Source organism: Arvicanthis niloticus, chromosome 13 (assembly GCF_011762505.2).
Source record: "Arvicanthis niloticus isolate mArvNil1 chromosome 13, mArvNil1.pat.X, whole genome shotgun sequence".
Lineage (NCBI taxonomy): Eukaryota > Metazoa > Chordata > Mammalia > Rodentia > Muridae > Arvicanthis > Arvicanthis niloticus.
The window spans coordinates 71411454-71418967 of record NC_047670.1 but is presented as its reverse complement, the minus strand read 5'-3'; the positions used below and the strand labels follow the sequence as shown (position 1 = coordinate 71418967).

The window sequence follows — 7514 nt, the reverse complement described above, 5'->3', positions numbered from 1 at the left end:
TCTATAGTTTCATGTCTGATATTCAATTGGGGGAAATTCTTAGTAACTCTAGTAATTTTTTCAGGCTTTGCTTATGTGTGTCCTCTGGTATTGTGGCATCTACATTACAAGCTCTGAAGTTATCTCACACGGTTCAGATACTATTTACTGCTTTATCCTTTTTTTTTCTTGAAAATATTTTAGTGGGGCTCGAGAGATGGCTCAGTGGTTAAGAACACTGACCGCACTTCCAGAGGACCCAGGTTCAATTCTCAGCACCCACACGAAAGCTCACAACCGTCTGTAACTCTAAGCTCTGACTCTCCCTCACACATGCACATACAGTCAAAACACCAATGCACATGAAATGAACATAAATATTAAAAAAAGGAATAGAAAGTTTTTACTGACATTTCCTCCAGCTCAGACATTTTCTCTCTGCTGTGTGCAGTCTGCTGAGTCGGCCTAAGGCATTCACACATGGCTCAGTGTTTTCTTACTGCTGGCGTTTCCTCTCATTTTCATTAGATTTTTGAGAGTTTCACACAGTCTGTTTTGATCCTGTCCTCCCACCCCTGGCTCCTTCCTGATCTACCTTCCATGCTCACCATTTTTGTGCCCTCCCTCCCTTAACCCTTCAAGTCCAAATTACTCTGCCCATATAGTCTTGGATATGTGGGCATCCACTGCAGTGTGGCTGTCCTACTAAGGACAAAACTCTTAAAGAAAACCTACCCCCCTTCCCCAGCACTGTCAACTACTAACAGCTCCTTAGTGGCGGGACTTCATGGCCATGTCCCCTTCCTAGGCTGCAAGCTTGTCTTTCTTGAACATGTGCAGGTCTTGTCATGCTGTTGTGACGAATACATACGTATAAGTGCTCTACGGTGTCCGGAAAAACATCGCCCCCTGTACTCATCCACCACATTTTTTAAAGTTTTGTTTTATTTTAATTTTTTTTTTTTTTTTTTTTTTTTTTTGGTTTTTCGAGACAGGGTTTCTCTGTATAGCCCCGGCTGTCCTGGAACTCACTCTGTAGACCAGGCTGGCCTCGAACTCAGAAATCCGCCTGCCTCTGCCTCCCAAGTGCTGGGATTAAAGGCGTGCGCCACCACCGCCCGGCTTATTTTAAAATTTATTCTAAGTGGTGGTGGCGCACGCCTTTACTCCCAACACTCGAGAAGCCGAGGCAGGTGGATCTCTGTGAGTTTAAAGCCAACCTGGTCTACAAAGCAAGTTCTAGGACAGCCAGGGCTACACAGAGAAGCCCTGTCTCGAAACATTCCCTCATCAATTTATGTGTACATCTGTCTGTCCCATTTCTCTATGTGTCTGTGTCTCTCTCTCTCTCTCTCTCTCTCTCTCTCTCTCTCTCTCTCTCTCTCTCTCTCTCTCTCTCTAGCCCAGAAAAAGTCTTTGGATCCTCTGTCTCTAGTCTGGAGTTACAGTGGTTATGTGCCCCTCAGAGAGGATGCTGGGAACTGAACTCAGATCTTCAGCAAGATCGACAAGTGCTCTTAACTGCGGAGGCGTCTCTTCAGCCCCTCTAGCGTTTCTCTGTTCTTCCTTAGGATTCTTACCTTTCTGCTCTTGGCTGTTGTCTGTTTTAGCTCTTACAGCCCTTAGCATATTAATAATTGTTTTCAATTCCTAGTCTAATAAGTGTAGCGTCCTTGAGACCCATGGCTCTGGCTCTGGCCGTGGGCTTTGCCTCTTTAAATGGTATTTTTTTTTCCTCTTTTGTGATGTCACGTGACTGTTGTTACGTCTGTTGCTGAAAGCGAGGCATGAAGTATTAAGCAAGAGAAACCCTGGTAAACAGGGCTGTAGTGATGTGTCTATATGATTAAGAATTATTTGGGGCTGGTGAGATGACTCAGCGGTTAAGAGCACCGACTGCTCTTCAAGAGGTCATGAGTTCAAATCTCAGCAACCACAGGTGGCTCACAACCACCTGTAATGAGATCTGATGCCCTCATATGGGTGTCTTCTGCAATTGTCTTATTATCTAAGAAACATCTGAATAAAATATATTTATTGGGTTATATCAATCTTAATTTTTAAAATCTTCTAATTTCAAAGTAATATGAAGCTCACTAAAGCATCGTGAAAACAGTGCAAAGAACACCCATGTCCTTCTCATCTGGATTCTCTCTGCTCGCTTTTCATTTTCTGTTACATAAGCATCATATGATTATCAAGAGCAAGAAGTCAACAATGGTATGATTGTATTATCCAGTCCACAGCCTTACTCTGCTTCTACAAATGTGCCTCTGGCATCATTCATTGCCTGGTCGGCTTCTTAGACCAGGCTCTAATCCAGGCGCAAGCACCACTCTGGTCCATCTCCCTGTATCAAGTGCTCCTCAGGCTTTTTCAGGACCTTATTATTTAAAGACACAACAGACCAGTTCTTTCCACGGAATGTCTCTCTGTTTCTTGATAATATTCCAGGAGAGATGTGAAGAAATGTCTAGACCCCTAAGACAGGAGACGTATAATGGACCAAAGTGAGGGTGCCACCGATGTCCAAATGGTGAGCCCATGAGTTTATTGGGATTCCAGGCAAGAGTAGTGTGAGAAGTTACAGGAGCAGAAACGACCTGGGGACAGTTAAGGCAGTGATAGTATCTTCGCGTGATTCAAATTGTGCCCCAGTTTGGAAACCACGGTCCTTAGTCAAGCATATTTAGGTCCTCTAGATTCTGACCACCCTTTTGATAGGTAGACCCAGGAAGCAACAAGGAGAGAGTCTTGTAATTCTCCAAGAACAAATCAAACAGGCTGAAGCGATGTCAGATATTGAGAAAGTTGGTGCCGAGGCTGAAGGAAAGGACTAAGGCGAGAGGACTTAATGGCCTCCGTGCTCCATCCAGCTTACGTTGGCCTCCTGAGCTGCTACTGAAAATCTGGATGGAGGATCATTTGGATAACACCTCCTCTTCTCTGTCCTTCCACGATGGCTAAATGCCTCCTCTCAACTAGGTGGTGCATTTCATCGATACAGGAACTGGGATTTTAGGATTTCTCTCTACCTTTCCCCAAACACATACAAGTGGTTGAAACCACGGGGCATCCAGTGAGTGCTTGCTGAGGTGGGTTGGGAAGCTGACGACTTGCATTTTCTGCCAGGGCTGAGGGTAGTCACAGTGAGCAGGGTAGACGAAGACTCATTCTCAAAGCAGTTGTGTGGGTCATGTAATTATCATTGTTTCTTACTTTCCACCCAACAACTTTGTGAGGGACTTTCCAGCTCCGGGCAATCAAGGATCCTGACATCAGGTTTCACGGAACTCCTCAGCCTTCCTTGATGGGGTTCACCTCAGGAATCTAGAACTATGAATAGTGGGAAGCATATAGGGGCGGTCAGGTGGGGGCGGCAAGGGCATCCATTGGTTGTCCACATGTCACTACTGAGATGACAGTTACCATCATCCGTATGGTCTGTACAAGTCTGGTGGCAGTCTATGGCTTTCCTATCATAGCATTTGATGTGAACCAAACTGTGTATCTCTGGATTAGGAACACTTTGCTTACACATTTGCTTAGATGAAGAACAAATCTTTATATATCTTTTGAAAACGTTATGTGTATGCGCGCGTGTGTGTCTTACATGGATATGTGTCTGTGCTCCACATGCAGGTTGAGTGTTCATGGAGACCAGAGGAGCCGTGGGATTTCCTGGAGCTGTTCTTACAGACAGTTGTTAGCCACCATCTGGATGTAGGAAGCAAACATGGGTTCTCTGGAAGAACAGCTAGTGCTTTGAACCACAGCATCTCTCCAGCCCTGACCCCGCCAAACAACCTTTTGCAGGAGCACCTGTGATACCACTCACCAGGCATGTGATCCCTGGATGTAGGTGCTCCCTGGATGCAGGTGCTCCCTGGATGTAGGTGTTCTGTGCCTATGCCTTCCCACTGGTACAGCTGACTTAACCATATGGTACTGTGTCTGCATTCCAGTCAGGCTTCAGAAGATACTTGGCAGTCAGCTCTGGCTCTCAATAATCCCCTCACCTCAGTGGTTCTTGCAGTCTTTTACTACATGGCCTCACTCACTACCTGGGAAGGACCACTGCCCTGACCCAGAGCTTGATATCTCCTTGTTCTGGGATCTGGGAGCTATCTTCCCTCCCTTCACCTCATGGCTTCTCTACAGCAAAGTGATCTTCAAACCATCCCGACTCTCTAGCTTACCTTACCTGGCAGCAAACCCTCACCAAATGCTCCTGTATTTCTACGTTTTATTGGCTTCTTCTGGCTTCTGTTTATTTCCATAGCGATAATTTTTTATTCTTGATTTTTTTCCTGTTTGTTTAATAGAGGGTACTGCCATGTGGCCTTGAACTCATGGTGCTCATGCCTTGGCCTCCCAGGGGCCTGGATTTCAGGCATTAACCACTGTGCCTGCCACGCAGGGGGTTTAAAGTTAACTTTCTCTTGGAGAAAACCAGAAGAACAAAAAAACATATAGTTGAAATATTATTCCTTACCCACATATTGTAGGTTCCTATGTCGAGGATGACATTTATTTCTGTCTCCTCAGTGAACTTGTCTAGTATCAGCTTGGAATATCTAATAAACAAAGTGAGGCTTTAGTCAAGTAAAAAGCAGTTTAGAGATTCAGTTTGTTTCCTCCTTCTTTACACATTCTTTTTAGTAGATGGCCTTGCTCTCCCGGGGTCCTCCGACCCTCTAGCTCCGACCCTCTTCCTTCTCTTCCATGAGGGAAATGCATATCGCTTCACAGACCTGTCACCTCTGTGCAGGGGCCATGCTAATCGTATCTGTGTTCCAATTTTAGTAGATGTGTTGCTAAAGCAAGCACACACAAAAAGGCCCTCTAAATTAACATGAGCTATACACAGATCAGCGCACAGAGTCTGGGGCAGCATGCACAGGGCCTGCATGAGTCTGCATCAGATGGGGTGGGGGCCTAGTCCTGAAAGGAGGAGTGGACACATGCCTCCATCCCTAACCCAGAAGCTACCTCTAATTGAGAACCATTTGCAAATGAAAATTTTGTTTTCTCCTAGGGAGTCTCACTGGGAAAACAAATTATTCTTAAGATGGTCATGGAGACCAGAGGAGTGAGCCATGGGATTTCCTGGACCTATAAAAGACAGTTGTTAGCTAGGCTGCATGCCCAACCATGGGTGGACAACAGGAAATCAACTCAATGTCATTTTGAGGTTCCTCATCTCAGAACTCTTTTTTAAAAAAGCTATCTATATTATATATTACAAATATTACACATTATATATATTACATATTACATATTATATACATTAAATATATTACATATGTAATACATTATATATTACATATCACATATTATATATCATATACTATAATCCCACAGAAGCCTGTTTGTTTTCTAATGATAGGAGAGGGATGGATCTGGGAGGATGAAATGGATCTGGAAGAAGTCAAGGGAGAGGAATCCATAATCAAAATGTAGTATGTGAGAAAAAAATCTAATTTTAATAAAAGTAAAAGAGCAAAAAATAATTATTAGGTGAACCACAAATGTCACTGAGCACAGATTTGCAGGTGATCGTGGCTTTCCATAGCTCCACTCAAACTCTCACCAGGTGTCCCTGGAGTCCAGACATTCCCACTGCATCTCCACCATGTGTCTAGGCAACACGAACTCTCAAATCAGCCTTTCAGCTTATTGAGCCCAGGTCATCTAACTGCCCAGCCGGCATCTCTGCTTCTGCACACCACAGTAGGCTGCATCGTGTTTTGAGGATGGACTTAGTCTGGACAACTTACACAGCATGGGGGTTATATATGTTATATACCATAAAGTAAATTCTTCCTTATGGGAACCTGACCTCAGTCTACCCAGTTTTGCTGCTCAGGTAACTTTGGAAGTCCTTTAGGGAGTCTCACTGTGTTTGCCTTTGACACTTTGTTGCTTGTTTTGTGACTCCACCCACGGAAACTGCAACAGGCCTATCAAATCAAAGGTAGAAGCCTAAGCACACATTTAATTTACATTGTTACATCTCCCGGAAAACTAGGACAGAAATGCCTCACCCCAGTAAAAATCTCACATCTTGGCTACTGTGATTTAACAAGAGTTTAATTTGGGTCTTTGTCCCTGTATACTCTCTATATCCATTTTCAGAGCACAGCTTCTAAAATATGACTTTTTGGAAATGAGACGTGTTTTTATGTACAATACTGAAGTGACTGATAGATAGAACCCTGGATGGTTTCAGTGTAGAGGCTGGTTAACTAGTGTGGTGGCCTGAATAGGAATGCCCCCTTTAGGCTCTGTAGGGGTTGGGTCTGATGCTAAGGTCCTGTTCCCCAACTGGTTCTTGATGTATCAGTAAATGAATCACTGATTGAACACCACCTGTGATTTGATCATTCGTGATTAGGCATTGATGCCTCTACAAATATCCACAAAGGGGTTTAGAGGGCTTCTGAGTTGTGGAGAAAATAGAAGGGAGTGGACCCCAAGAGGACATGGAGACTTTGTGCCCATGTTCTCATACCTTACCATTTGTAGGCCGCCAACCTTATGCGGCTGAATAAAACGGCACCGCAGAGTTGACACGGCTGACTAAAACAACGCTGCGCTGCTTCAACTCTGCAGGTGCACATTTGCGCGAGCCAGCCGCTCTGAGGCGGCGATCCAAGATGGCGCCTGCCTAGGCTCTGGTAGGAACTACCAGAGGCCTGTGCACATGCAGTTCAATTTGGCTCCAGCCCCTCCCGAACGGGGCATGCAAATGAGGTACCATTAGGGTACCACAAACCTGACCAATCACCCCTCCTGGGAGGGGTATGCTAATGACTATGCTAATGAGGCATTGCAAATTGACCAATCGGACACCTCCATGCACTTTGCCACACCCAGGGCTGGGGGTATATAAGCAGCCCGTTCTGGGCATTCGAGGCAGTCTCTCCCAGAAATCTAAAAGAGCGCTTCCACAATAAAGGCTGTTGAGAAGGATCCGGTTTGTCGCCTCTTCCTTGCTGGACAAGCGGGGCGCGACAACCATTGACACCTCTTCTGGATGTTAGATTCCCTTTACAATAAATGGGTAAATATAAGTAAACTTTGCTAAGTTCTCTGGGCCATTCTAGAAAACATCTGAAGTGGAGGTGTGGTCATGAGAAGACCTAAGGTATGGCTGGCTGGTTAGAGGTTCCGAAATCCTAAACTAACAATTAGCATTTGAAATATAGAACAGCCCTGAGCCCTTAAACTATGAAGTCTGACTCTAACTTCAAGTAGATAGTGCTAAAATCTAATTAAATTATATTTAATTCTAGCTGCTGGGGGTGAACCAAAGAATTGTCTGCTGTGTATAGGAACACCACCTTGTACCGTCTGGTGTCAGGGAAGTGCTAAGTGTTAAGTACCTGAGTGAGACAAGGGAAAGTTTATTTATTTTTTATACTACTACAGATAATTGGCTTCTAACAACCAGTTTGGGCTTGAACAATGAGCTACACTCTCCTTAGTGTTAGATTGTTCCAGAAGGTACAAGACAAACACCATATGATATT

At 44.5% G+C, this 7514-nt stretch overlaps 1 non-coding gene across 1 annotated transcript; it reads right to left on the bottom strand.

Annotated features, from left to right (window-relative positions):
• Positions 1–4704: 4704 nt before the first annotated feature.
• LOC117719468 (U6 spliceosomal RNA) lies at positions 4705–4809 on the bottom strand. Its single transcript, XR_004608189.1, has one exon. It is a non-coding gene; the product is annotated as a U6 spliceosomal RNA (small nuclear RNA).
• Positions 4810–7514: the final 2705 nt, after the last annotated feature.